General features: G+C 34.4%; 1 protein-coding gene across 2 annotated transcripts in view; it reads left to right on the forward strand.

Moving 5' to 3' along the window:
* Window positions 1–9,619: 9,619 nt before the first annotated feature.
* The window catches only part of LOC131438005 (ras-related protein Rap-2a-like), a 39,669-nt gene continuing 34,074 nt past the window's right edge, over window positions 9,620–15,214 (forward strand). Inside the window, exon 1 of one of the 2 annotated variants that reach the window (XM_058607743.1) lies at window positions 9,620–9,673. The gene's annotated coding sequence lies outside the window, so the exon portion shown is untranslated. Of the gene's footprint in view, window positions 10,138–15,214 lie in introns of both variants that reach the window. The other variant, XM_058607742.1, reaches the window with a different exon arrangement.

The raw sequence follows: 15,214 nt of genomic DNA on the forward strand, positions 1-15,214 counted from the left end.
GTCAAATAAAAAAAAACTTTTTAAGGCTTCTGTGTACTTTGGTGAATAAAAGAAAGAATTTTTTTCGATTTCTCCTCTTTGCTAGTGTAGAGCATTGAGTTGATGGACTCATGTGTAACGAAAGTTTGAGCTTCTGCCTGCAGTTGCAAACTGCGTGTCAAATTAGAAACTTCTGGCGATGAAATGTTCGCGAGACATAGCCGCTTAAAACTTTTTCCCGGGAAACAGCCCAAAGTTCATTTTGACATACATTGTCCATCAGTATGAATTGTGGGAACCTCCTTATATAAATTTCAAGTTCTAGTAATTTATGGTAATATCGCCATCCTTGTGTCTTGGGTTTTAGTAATCCTTCCTAACAATAAGCTCAAGGAAACGGCTTAGGACACTGGTCACGGTATATATACCTGAATTCAGTAAGTCTAGTATCTCAATGAGAAACAGTTTTATCAGGTGGGAAGGGAAATTTAAGGTTAAAGCTTGCTTATCAAAAACAAAAATTCAAATCACCATTCCTCGAGACCCTAATCATAGGTGCCATTTCTCTATGCAAGACTATGGATGCAATATCGACTGATGTTGACACCCAGACAGGACAACCGAAGCACAGCAGATTGAGTCACATGTCCTGGCATACGGTACGATTGCTTACAGGCGATTGGAATGTGATACTCAGCATCACTTTTATCCTTCGCTTCGCGGTTTTGCGCGCTATTGACGGAGGTGAAAGACACGCATTCTGCCACTTGTACAATATAATATTAACTATTTTTTCCGCGGAAGTGCTGAACGTGTGCTCGGCCCTAAGGCACATTCTTCGGCACGTTTCGATAGCACGGTGGTCTAGGATGGCAGTAACTGCGCACTGTGTGGCGAGATGAATGAAATCGACTGTAAGTGAATTCCTCTTTCAGAGAGCGAGAGATTTTCCGTTTCTTGATGACACTAACGAAAATTTATGTGAAATATGAGTAAGATTTTATTAGTAATGAAAATAACAAAACGGTCAATCAAGTATCAAAGAGAGATGACTTTTTGAAAGAAATCGATTATGATCTGTTGGTCGGGAGAACAAATTCTTGAATATGCTTTCCAATTATTTACTAATTTCAACCCTAGTGCCAAACCGGATTTTTTTCCCTAAAGCATAAGAATTCTGCATAGCACATAACCCTGGTCGAGCTCGTATGTCTATCAAAGGGTAGTACGAGTAAAGTAGGTTAATATCATCTTAATTTTCCAAAAAATCAATTCCATAATGGTGAGCATTGAATCTCTTGATGTTCATATTATTAACGATTGTTTTAATAGTCCATACTTCATACCTCGTAATACGGAGGATTGTTAGCCATTTTTTGTAGATTATTGATGTGAAAATTTACATCTCATTATTGTTAAAAAATGCGACATTGTTCTGATTCACCAGATTTTATGTACCCTATTAAATTCAACTAGAACATTGTTGGTACATTGTCGCAGATATATTTTGGAAATATTCGCTCTATTTTTAAGATAATTTCTTTGATATTGTTTCCATATCAAGCTTTGACGGATTGACCGTTTGACGTTAAAAAAAGTATTAATCGTCACAAAATTTTTTAACATGGAGATTGTTGCTGCAGAATAACTTTCGAAGTAAATAAATGAATTCTCGGACTTCGGAACTTGCAAGCTGTAACCCTGCTTCAGATTAGACAGACTTATTTTTAGATATAATGAACCGATAGCCGCAATCTAACAATCGCTATTGGGAAATCTTTGAGTAAGACAAGTTAGCTAGTGGCTATGATAAACGACCTGTTGGTCTTTGATAGTATTATGAAATACTCATTTCGAGTTTGTGCATGATATTCAAGGTAGTATATGAAACTACATTTTAGCTGTATTTCAACGAATATTGTTTGATTCCTGATTCAAATCATATGGATTTTTGAAACTTTGTCTATTTTTCTGATTTCTAATATCCTAGAGGAAAAGAATGAATAAATGAATGAAAACCTATTTTAATCCACCTAGTGGCTTTCTTATATTACTTTCTTATATTACTCTTTCTTATATTACTCATAACATCATAAATATAACCGTGAAATTCGCTAAAAACATTTGTTTATAGAATAGAAATAGGAAAATTTGTTCGGACCTAATCTCACAAACTCTACAAATCCTGTTTAACCTGTAGTTTCGGAACCGAAAGTATTATCCACAACAAACTAAGGAATTCCGTATGAAACTGTAAGACTTCTCTTTTGAACCTATAAGTTTGTGAAAATCGATTTGGCCATCTCCAAGAAAAGTGAGTGAGATCCTTTTTGCAGTTTTTAATCACTATTTCCATGTACATATTGTCACTCTATATGGTGATTTGAAAACTTTACTGACACTCATCGCCCTGTAACTGCGAAACCGGAAGTCGGATCTGGATGAAATTTCACAGTAGCTTTAAAGACAGTATGAACTTTAATTCAAATCAAGATTGGTGAAAATCGGTTCAAACATCGCAGAGAAATCGAGGTGAATTTAGTTTTAGGAGTTTTTCTTCTCCACTTTCGGTGCTCTCCGAACAGGAAAAGAGGGGACCAGTAGTGCCGAATTATGTTTTCATACCCACAAACTAACAAACTCTGCTAACTAGAAGAATTTATCAGACAGTTTTATGAGATTTGCACCTGTTTTTAACCATCGTTCAGGGAAAAATACTAATAAAATTGGTAATTTTCCACTTATCACGCTTCAGTTCCGGAACCGGAAGTCGGATCTAGATAAAATGTTCTACAAATTTTTAGAATATTATAAGACCTTTCATTTGAATCTTAGTTTGTGAAAATCGGTTGAGTTGTTCTAGAGATAATTGAGTGTAAACTTTTTCTCAAATTTTCACATAATACCATATAACTCCGGAACCGGATGTCACATTCAAATGAAATTCAATAGCAAACTATGGGACCATAATACCTTTTATTTGAATCTTAGTTTGTGAAAATCGGTTCAGCCATCTCTGAAAAAGTGAGTGCATATTTTTTTCATTTTTTTGGTACATATCATCCTATATCTCCGGAACCGGAAGTCGGATAGGAATAAAATTCAATAGCAGGCTATGGGACTATAAGACCTTTCATTTGAATCTTTGTTTGTGAATTTCGTTTCAGCCATCTCTGAGAAAAGTGAGTGCATATTTTTGTTACATACACACACGGACACACACACACACACAGACATTTGCTCAGTTCGTCGATATGACATTTGGCCCTCCGGGTCTCGGTTAAAAAGTCGCTTTTCACAGTGATTGCATAGCCTTTCTATATGAGAAAGGCAAAAATTGACAGATAAATGAATAAGTAAAGTAAGAAAAAAGCAATTAAATAAATATACGAATGATTAAAATAGCAAATAAAAAATATAATAAAATAAATAAACAATGAAATGATAACTAATTAAATATACAGAAAAATAATATATAAAATAAATAAATATTAAATAAATGAATATATGAATAATCAAATAAATAAATAAAATGAATTAATTTTAAATGAATAGATAAATTTATTCAATAATGATGGTATGAATTTAGAAACAAATTACTAATGTAAATGGATAAACGATATAACATAATTGGTTATTATATAAACAAAATAAAAAAATAAATAAATATTTGTCATATTTACCATACCTCGTACTACGGAGGATTGTCTACAATTTTTGTTAACTGTTGATATGAAAAAGAACATCTCATTATTGTTGAAAAATGCTACATGGTCCCAATTCGCCGAATTTTGTGTATTTTGCTGTTTCCATATCAAGCTTTGATGGATTGTCTCATGAGGCTCTAAAAATCGCATTATCGCATTAATCGTCATAAAATTGAATAACCAGGAGATTGTTGCTGCAGAATAACGCTTAGAAGTGAATAAATGAATTTTCGGACTACGGAGCTTGCGAACTGTAACCCTACTTCAGATTACACAAAACTCTTTTTATATATAATGAACCGATCGCCGCATTCTAACAATCGCTATTGTGAAATATTTGAGTGAGATAAATCAGCTAGTCGCTATGATAAACGACCTGTTGGTCTTTGAGAGTATTATCAAATACTTATTTCGAATTTGTGCAAAAGATACACACAAAAAAAATGAAATTTACATGACATGTAAATCAATAGTATGATGAAATAGACATTAGTTTGATTTAAAACTATGATCGAAGTAAAATTTAATTGTATTGCATAGTTTTTCCAATGAATAAAACTGTATATTAAAAAAAAACGCTTAGAACTGTAAAGTAACTTGCCATTCAATTGCCTGCTCCAAATATGTGCATGAAAACTGATGTAAGTTCAAAAAATATTTTTATCTGTGTATTCAAGTTAGTAGATGAAACTAGATTTGAGATGTATTTTTACGAACATGGCTCAATTCCTGCTTGAAAAGATTTTGGTTTTCGCACACTTTCGGATATGACAGGCAAGGTTCAAATATTATGAATTTTCGAAACTTTGTCTTTTTTTCTTGTTTTTAATATCATAGAGGCAATCAGTGAATAGATAAATAAATAATAATAGATGAATTGATAAATAAATAAATATATGAACAAATAAATAAATTTAAAAAAAAGTAATAAAAAAATAGAATATATGAAGAAATAAATAAAGTAATTGAATAAATAAATTGAAAAATGGATAAGTAGATTAATAAATGAATTGATAAAAAATAGACGAATGAATGAATGAGTAAATGTATTTAAGTAAATAAATCATTCAATTAATTAATAAAGGTATAAATCTAAAAAAAAATAATAAATTAGTGAATAAATAACCAAAATAACAAAATAAATTATTATAGAAACAAAAAAAATAATAAACAATTGAATTTTTTAATTTTAATTTAAGCTAAGAGTTTATAATAAACAAATGATTTAATAAATGAATAGGTAATCAAATTAATAAATTAATATTGAAAGAAATGAATCAATAAATAAGTAAATGAATAAATAAACAAATAAATGAAAAAATAAATTAATGAACAAGTGAATAAATAAGTATACAATTAGAAAAATAGATAAATTTGCAAAATAATGTATAAATAAATAAATAAGTTATAAAAAAATCAATGAACAAATAAAAAAAATCATTTTCTCCACGTTTCGTCATTGCATAGCAGTTCGTATTGCTTTGCTATATCACTTAGTATTTCAACATACGCCGCTGAACAGACGCTAAATACAGCGTAACAATACTGAATGCGTCGAAAGTCAATCCTGGGCTGTCATTATGCATCTCGAACTGAGTTTTTTCAAAACGATTATTTTTGAAGTAGATTTACCAGACTAGTGGCATAACGTATCGCTTTCGGCCACGTGATTGAGATTCTAACAATGTGGTACTAGATTTCGACAGGCGCGGTTCGAATTGTCAAATAAAAGTAAACAAACACCGCAAACACTGCAATCATGAAAATAATGAAACTGTCAATTACCTGTTGTTTTGATATTGTCGATTACACTAATTTGGTTCAAGGTACTGAAAAAGGAACAAGGGGCTGGGGTCCACTAGGAGATTGACAGTACCTATTAGCTCTCTCCGGACAGTACCAGATACCTAGATGCCGTGTGGAATCCGGTGGAAAAAAATGAGCCAAGAATATATCCACTGGGTTCCTGCTTCCATGTCGTAAAAGGAATTTCTTTTTCCATTCAGTTATCAGATATTTTCAATGTTTCACTTCTGATTACTCTATTTTACTAAATTATCTCTTCATTCAACCTATCAATTTCCGTCTTGCTTCGGAGAAAAGTTTTATTTGGAATGTTTTCTTCTTCCATGTATTGATTGTCTTTCATAATTATGAATTGAATGATAAAAATCAACTATTGCGCAAATCCGTTGATATAACAAAGTTAACAACAGAGATAACATATATCGGTATATTGAATACATAGTAAAAAACACTTGATATTGATATTTCAAACAATAAATTAATATTTTTCTCGGTAGCCGGCTGACCACACTTTTGAAATTGAAATTTAAATCAATTAGGAAACCGATCCGTTTTCAATCCATTAAAATAGTAAAGAAATTCTTCCAGCATATGCTTAAACACAATCTATAGGTAAACTTTTGAAACTATAGTAAAAAAAATCTCTGGGTTTTTCATGTATTGTTGCAAATCTAATACAATTTACGTCGTCCATATGTGTAGTTTTTATCCTTCATTGTAGTATTTTTGCCTTTCTCTATAGAAAGGTATTAGAATTGCTGGAAAAACCGACTTTCGAACGGAGCCTCGGAGACCCATAGTGTTATATACCATTCGACTCAGTTCGTCAAGATCGGAAAATGTGTGTGTGTGTGTGTGTGTGTGTGTGTGTGTGTGTGTGTGTGTGTGTGTATGTGTGTGTGTGTATGTATGTATGTGCACTTTTCGAAGATATTTGAACGCGCTCAATTTTCTCAGAGATGGCTGAACCGATTTGAACAAACTTGGGCTCGTTTGAAAGCTACTGTCGGGCCATTGATCAAGTTCGAAGATCAAATGGCTGTGACTTTTGGTTCCGGAGATATGATTGTATCAGTGACGTAACCGACAAAAAGCGTTGTATTTGAACGCGCTCAATTTTCTCAGAGATGGCTGATCCGATTTTAACAAACTTGGGCACGTTTGAAAGCTACTGTTGGGCCGTTGATCTGGTTCGAAGATCAAATGGTTGTGACTTTTGGTTCCAGATATATGATGGTATAAGTGACGTAACCGACAAAACACGTTGATTTTTACCGCTCTTATATATATAAGGGTGCCAAAATTTTGGGATCAACTCTATTTTCGTAAAGTTCTAGTGCTCAAAAGTTTAAGCACCTCGAAAAAAGCCTTCATGCAAAATTTGACCTAAATCGGACATGCTTAAGGGGTGCTGCCCGGTGGTAAAGGTTTGACAATTTTCGATCTTGAAAAAGCACCATAGGGGGGAGTACATGAAATTTCCAAAATCGAAAATTTTTTTTGATGCCAAAACTCTTAAAACTGCATAAAACATCGAAATTTAGTGTCATCTCAAAAAAACATTTTTTGAAAAAATCAACTTTCTGGGACTTAGAAAAATTTTCATATTTTTCCCAAAAAGTCGATTTTTTCAAAAAAAAATTTTTTTTAGAGATGACACTAAATCTCGACGTTTCATGCAATTCTAAGCCTTTTGGCATCAAAATTTTTTTTCGATTTCGAAAATTTCATGTACTCCCCCCTATGGTGATTTTTCAAGATATATGAAAATTTCACTAAGTGGACTAGGAAGGCTTTTTTTAGATTAGCATCACTGTTCTCATACAAATAGGCAACGCAAATGTCAAGCACTAGTTTGGAAAAATGATGCTGACTGTGTGACATAAACACTGAAGCATGCTTTTGTGAACTACTCGAATCAATATGAATCAATTGGTGTCAAAATTAGTATCCGAAATTATTTAATAAAAGTATGAAATATATTTTCATGAGACTGTTATGAAAGAAGAGAAAGGCATTATCACACCACTAGGTGGATTAAGAAGGGTTTTCAGAATATATTTATTAGGACATATTAATTTAGCTCTAAAATGCAAGGAGCAGTCCATTCATTTTAGTATTTATAACCTAGATACTATTGAAGAGTCAAATTAGCGTGTTTGTCATGAGAGAGCGAGGTAGTGAAGATTTTGAAATATTCCATATACTTTGAGGGTGTTTGGAAAATTATTCAATTTACCTGATTGTAAACGATTGATAACTTTAGAACTTACAAATATGGGTAAAAAACATTTTTTGCGTATTGTCATCAAGCGTATGATTGAAAACTGCCCAATATATTTGAAAATTTCGGATTAAATTTGATATTGTTTGGACACATAAAAATTTTATTTGGATAATACGACATGTGCAAACTGACAAATATGATCAATTTTGACAATAATTTACCAAATAATCTCTAAATCCAACCCTATAAACTTAGAATTTTCAAGAAGTGTGAACAGCACACAATATCAATTCTTCTAAATTGATATTTCATTTAAATAATATTGATTAATTGATTCATATTAATCAAATATACCGCGGAAAATCACAAAAACATTGAAATTATTAGATTCAATTGAATTAGGTCTAAACCAAAAATTATCAAGCCATACAGTAAATGTAACTAGAATGAAACAAAATTGTTGAATCAATCTACTTTTTTACTATTTTCAGCTTTCCGTTTCGATTTACTTTTGGTATATTAAATAAATACCATGCGGCTTATAGTTTTTATCACTTTTAAGCAACCCGAGTCATATATAATATGCCAAACGCACAAAATATAGAAAACAATGCATTAGAATAAAGATTATCAATACTAATATGTTTATGAAAATCTTTGATGCTTTCAATAATTACCTTTAAATAAAAAGAAACGAGTTTTTCTTATCGAGTTCAGTCGTTTACGAGCTCGATTGTTCTGGTTCCATAATTCCAAAACTTCTCGATAATCTAATACTTCTTCGAGTGAAGTCAAACGAAGCTCGATGATCAAGTTCGAATCAAGATCTTTAATGGTCGATTCGATAAAATTTTAGTCGAATCGAGATACATAATGCCACCCCTGATGTCTCTTACGAAAGCTAATGATGACTGTATGGCAATCTACGTAAATTGATGTTGAACTGCTAACTAGCATAGCTGTTCGAAATAAACGCACTGTCGAGTCGAAGACTAATAAACCCCAAAATGATTGAAAACCACACCCTTGCAGCTATACAGCTACAGATAATAATACTTTGAATTTCACACCAATAGATATAAAATATGACTAGGGGGCAATGGAAGCATTTCACAATCAATTGTACTTGGCAATTAACGCTCAACCGAATCAATATAGGCACAAACAGCAATATCTGTATTCTGCCGGAAGGACAAAATGGAATGCGCTTACCTTTCACCCAACTTTGAACACGCCTTGATTGGACGCAGTAGTGAAGATCAAAGCATGAAGGATTTTATGGCTTTTGAAGTCCAGTGATGGACGATTCAAAGTGCTGAATTTACTTGCTAGCTTTTCCTCTGATTGATTTTTTTTTCGCTCGTCGTTTTATATTCTCTATGTTTCTATAAAATATGTGATTTACAATCTTCATCAATACGCAAAAGTTAGAAAATTTGCGTTTGTTTTAGTGAATTTAGTGAATCATTGAATTTGTGTTGAAGAACAAATATAATCTTCATCGAGTACTATCCACTTACCAAAGGAGTAAGATTACGTGAAGATGTGATCTCTTTTTATCGACATGGTCAACCAATCCAAAAATCTCACTATGCTATTGAAAGAGGCACGTCATATTCATGTGTTACGCAGCACGTCATCATGTTTGAATCCATCACGTGTAATTCAATCGTTTTCCTTTTTTATTGGTCTACTCAACGGATGGACTTTCGGAACAATCTGCTCGTGTGTGCGGTCGTCACCCGTTTAGTTCAACGTGGATCCTTTCCAGGAAACGATTTTTCTCCGCCATTATGGGAGAGCAAAATGTTCTCTGTTTTGCTCCACTTGCGAGCGGGAAATTATTTCTCTTTTCTATAAATTGGGATGCCGATAACCAGATTGTTATCATTTCGTTGCGAGACAGACATCCTCTCGGGTTGATGACACATTTTGCGCCACAATAAACGAGCTGGTGAGTGATCTTGGATGTAACGTGATACCTAAAAATCTGCCTCTAGCACATCCATTTGGTGTAGAATTCAACAGATTTCAAGTGCATTTTGACACAATCTTTGGCACGATTGTTTAACTTGAATTATCCACAGTTAGATGGTAGGGAGTAACAGCTGGCAAAAATTACTAGCCAGCGTTTGAAGCATCCACATGCTAACGAAGACGGTTGATTAGTGCTTGTGTTTGTAAACGGAAAATTACGTGCATTTTATGATTAAATGAGTGTCAGCCAGTACAAGGAAGCCGGATTCGGTGAGCTTCAGGCGATTTGTACCAAGAACGAAGTTTAATCAGACGACATTGTGTTGTGAGAGTGTTGGAAATATTCGCCATATACTGGGATAGCGAAAACAGGAATAGTCGGTGATAATTGCTTCGGAGAATCCAAAGAGCCTAATCATTTAGTTTGAAATTAAACGGCACGTAAGTAGAAATCTTTAATTTCAGGACAGATCTCAAGGTAGAAATAATCATCCAGTCGGCTGAATAGATTTTTTGAGATTCTTAACAGTAGTAGTCTGACTTCCTCGGTTATCACGATGTATTCAATTTTATAATACATTTTTGACGTCTTTTTATTGTAACGTTTTCGAGTTGTACGAAACACTAGGAATGGATAAACAACTATTTCTGTTACAAAAGAATGTTTTGGAAAATTTATTATAAAATGATTTAATAATAGTTTTAAATAATAATTAAAAATAAATTAAGAGAATATCTCATATTAAAACAAGTTTGCTTTTGCTGATTTCGGAAACTGACAATTTTTTTAAATTATTTTATCATTGAAGCAATGCTTTTTTACAAATGTACAATTTAAATTTTTTATAAATATTCTAACGTTTTATCTTCGACTTGTCAGTGCATGAGCACTTCGAAAAAAACCGGTTACCCTTGTGAAACCAGAAGCCTTTGAATGGCAGTTATTTGTGCCAATCGAAAACATTTTTCTTAGTTTAAAATAAATTGAAAACATTTTACTAACAGGAAGTATTTAGTCTTTCGTATCGATACACATGTCAAAACCTAATGCAACATCTGCACATTTGGTACAAATATGTTTCTTAAATTAGAGTTATGCGTCTATCCAAAATATCAATATCAGCGGCGAAAGAGCATTTTTAGCCGGCGGAAAATTGGCCGTTTGCATGAATAATCGCTGCTGATCTATCAGATTTAAACTAAGACAAAGATTCCAAATAATTTGATGAATGGTTTGCAACTTGAAAAAAAAATCTCAACTTCTATACATAACAGCTGTCGCATAACTTTGTTTATGGAAACAAGGCAACTTTCAAAACTTTTCACAAACAAAATATTTCATATTATCAAAATATTCAAGTCAAGGTCAGAGTTCTCAATTCCGAAGCGAAACATGGTTTTATTTTGCAACAAACTTTGTCGTCAATTCACCAGAGTATGTAGAGGGTAATAGCGAGACTAATTACAAAGTAGTATTGAAACTAAAAATTCATTTAGATCGAGACTCGAGTTTACTACAACTGGCTTTGGAAACTATCAGTTTATACTTTGAGCCCCCGATCTGGCAAAAAAAATCTACTACCTTGTAATTTATTGAGAGAATATTACTCATATTACTTATATTTTCAAAAATATCACTATACGATTTTGTCATGAAATTTCTCTTTTCAAACTTGAATAAAATTACAAACTTTCTTCGGGGATGAACTAACATAACCTTTTCAATTGATAAACAGTTATGTGAAGTTAATAAGAATGTTTCTTTAGTTTGCATCTTTAGTCGCTCTAAATGACGATTGAAAATTTTAAACACACTTTACCCTATAGTTCCGGAACCGAAAGTTGGACCCGGATGAAATTCTACAGCAACTTATGAGACTATAGGAACTTTCATTTGAGCCTAGGTTTGTGAAAATCGATCAAATCATCTCTAAGAAAATCGAGTGAGTTTTGTTTTAGAGTTTTTGACAACTGTTTCCGGTACTTTCGGAACCGGGAGCTGGGACCTGGTATAGCCAAAGTCGGTTCGTTAAGTAAGTAATTAATATAGCCTACCAATTAAATCAGTTTTACCCTATGCAAGCATGATGAAATTCAATAGCAATTCATGGGATTATGAGATTTTTTATTTGAGCCTAAGGTTGTGAACCATCTCTGAGAAAAATGAGTTACAATATTTGACACATACTCACACACACATTATCATGATTTTTTGATAATACTAACAAGTGGGTACAATTTGAATTAAAGAGAATATCAAGGATGGTAAACACTTTAAATGGTCCCATCTGGGAGTTCGCTTTCACATCTCATCCAAGTCAGTCGATAAAACAAAACCGCTTACGTTCTGGACAGAAGAAACCAAGTACAGTATTGTGTAGTGAACAATAGAACGACCTCGAAATGAGTGAACCAAACGAACAAAAGCTACCGCCGACACGAAAGAATACAATTGTTGTTGACTTCAGGCAGTGCAAAATTCGACCTTCGATACGAGAACTTGAAGGTTTGCTTGAGGAACAAATGCATCTTGACATTTAACGTGTGCATTTACTTCAATGCAATAAGACAAATAATGTCGTTTACATCAAGTTTTAAAAAGAGTTGGATGCAATTCATTTCGCAAAAGACAATAACAATGTGCACTATGTGGAGCACGAGAACATTAAGTACAACATTCAAGTATATATGGAAGATAGTGCTATAGAAGTGCGTGTGCATGATCTTCCCTCAAGCGTCACCGATTCATATATTCGCAAAACTATGTCCCAATACGGAGAGATTCTCTCTATCGAAAAAGAAAAGTGGAAGAATTTTTTCCCCGGTATTCTAAATGGCGTACGTTTATTATGCATGCGCTTGAAGAGGCCTATACATTCTTATGTGATTTTCGGCCAAGATACAAGAATTCCGTGCAAATCACTTGTTACCTATGACAATCAGATGGCCACATGTCAATATTGCCAAAAAGCTGTCACTACCGTAAGCCATGTGATAAACTGGACAAGGAGACAACTACACCAAAGGACAACGGTGCTTCCTTCACACCAACCCCAAGCAACTCCAGTACACCTGTGACAGCCACCAACAACAATGAAGCATCCCCTTCAACGATACCATCAGTATCCCCTATAGAACAAAGTACACCAGCTGCAGTCAACAACTTACCCTCCAACCAACCAGCAACTGCAAACAATGTACAACAAGGCGCATCTACAGCAACGAAAAGAAGACGGAAATCGACAACAATACCATCGATGCGGTAATGGATGACGAGACGAACCACGAACGAATTGCCCCTCAATCCTCGCAGGAGGGAAATGGAAGCTCCTCTCCCCCTAGAAAAAGGGTGACAACGAGATCCAAGTAAAAAAAAACATTATTTAAAAAATCGGTTCAATCGGCCACGTAAAGCTTGTACGCAAATAGGCCTGTGAAAATAGTGACTTTGTGAGAGTGTAATGACGTGATATAGTGGAATTGAATCAATATTTGTCAAAATCGGTTTAACCGTTGCTGAGAAATCAACATGAGTTCCGTTTTATTTTGGAGTTTTGCTTCACTATTATCGGTGCTTTCGAAACCGAAAACCGGGGACTAGTTGGTCCAAAGTAGCTTTATTTATCCAACATTTAACTAGATTAATTTACCAGTAAGCTTTATAAATTTCGCACCTCGTGTCGCCATCGTTTGAGAATAACTTATCGCCATCGTTCGGGAAATAAAACTTCCACTTATCGCGCTGGAATTCTGGAGCTGGAAGTCGGATCTGGATAAATTTCTCGGGTACTTTTTGAAAAATATTTAGACCCTGTATTTGCATCTTAGTTTGTGAAATTCGGTTGAGATATTTTCGAGAAAATTGAGTGAGTATTTTCTCAATAGATTTGCATATATTACGAATTTTTGGAATCGGAAGTGATATTCAATAGCAAGATATAAAACCATAAGGCCTTTCGTTTTGATCTATCAGGTGTACAACTTTGCTTCCTCCGTTTTCCGATAGATGGCTGTACCGGCTGAGGCTGGTCAAAATACATAGATGCCTTTAAAGTGAGTGTGTACAGTGCCTAACGAGTTGTCCTCACTGTTTCAGTGACAGTTGTTCTTGTTTTCGTATTATTCACGCTCGAAAATGTCTGGTTATGTGCCCAATTCTCGCCATTCGCGGGAAGTTTTACTTTTCTGTTACAATTCGAAAAAAATGCAGCTGAAGCGCATCGAAAGCTCTCAGAAACTTACGGTGATGCTACCCTGAGTAAAAGAAGGTGTCGGGAGTGGTTTCAACGTTTTAATAATGGTGATATCGATGTCTAAGAGAAACATGGTGGTGGAAGAGATAAAAACTTCAATTTGGTGGGATCAGCTCTGTGTGATCTACTACGAGCTCTTAAAACCGGGTGAAACCATCACAGGAGATCGCTACCGAATGCAACTGATGCGCCTTAGTCGCGCGCTAAAAGAAAAGCGGCCACAATATCAAGAGCGACATGACAAAGTCATCCTCCAACACGCCAATGCTCGGCCTCACGTCGCAAAAGTGGTCGAAAAGTACCTGGAAACGCTGAAATGGGAAGTCTTGCCCCACCCGCCGTATTCCCCAGATGTCGTCCCTTCTGACTTCCACCTATTCCGTTCAATGGAACACGGCTTGGCAGATCAACATTTTCAATCCTTCGAAGAGTTGGAAAAATGGATTGCTTCACGGATAGCATCAAAAGAGGACTCCTTTTTTCGAGCCGGGATCCGAAAATTGCCGGAAAAATCGGTTCCGCCATCTCTGAGAAATGTAAGAGACAAAGTTTCCACCCTGTATTTCCGGAACCGGAAGTCAGATCGGGATAAAATTTAAATGGCATATTGATGGCAGGTTCGAGCACTGCCTTTGGCGAATATTTTTTATAATTTTTAACTTGGTAAAATTTTTTCGTTATTTATTCATAAAAGGCCCTGGGTCGATGGTTCAGAATATAATACGCTGGTTTCTCAAGCCAGTCATCTTGTTTATTTATAAAAAAAAAGTCAGTAACGATGACTTTTTATAGGTCTATAGCGGCTGCAAAATGCTGGCACCTAGAAAAGTATAAGTATATTTATCCGGTTTTTTTGCTTTTAGAGTTTTTGACGTGAATACCTTACTTACCTGCCTTTTCAAAATTCACTCTATGCAAAAATGAGCAGAACTTAATTGTGAATATATTTCTCTAAACCATGTGCTCAGCAATTTATGATAACCTTTTTAGTGGAGTGAGATAATCACAACTAACTCAAAATGGAACTTTTCGAAAATGTTTGGTATGAACGAGCATTAAGGTGAAATTCATACTACTGTGGGCAAAACATAGTAGTCCCCTCCGGTTCCAGTATACTTGTGCCAATGTTTTTTCCAATCCTCGAAACAGTTGTTAAACTCATTTCCGGAATAGCCTTCAATGCGCGAAGTGATTCACGTTTGATGTCTTCAATTGACTCAAAACGGTTTCCAGGAAGCGGTTGTTTGAGTTTGCTAAATAGCCAG

This window comes from Malaya genurostris, chromosome 3, assembly GCF_030247185.1.
Source record: "Malaya genurostris strain Urasoe2022 chromosome 3, Malgen_1.1, whole genome shotgun sequence".
Lineage (NCBI taxonomy): Eukaryota > Metazoa > Arthropoda > Insecta > Diptera > Culicidae > Malaya > Malaya genurostris.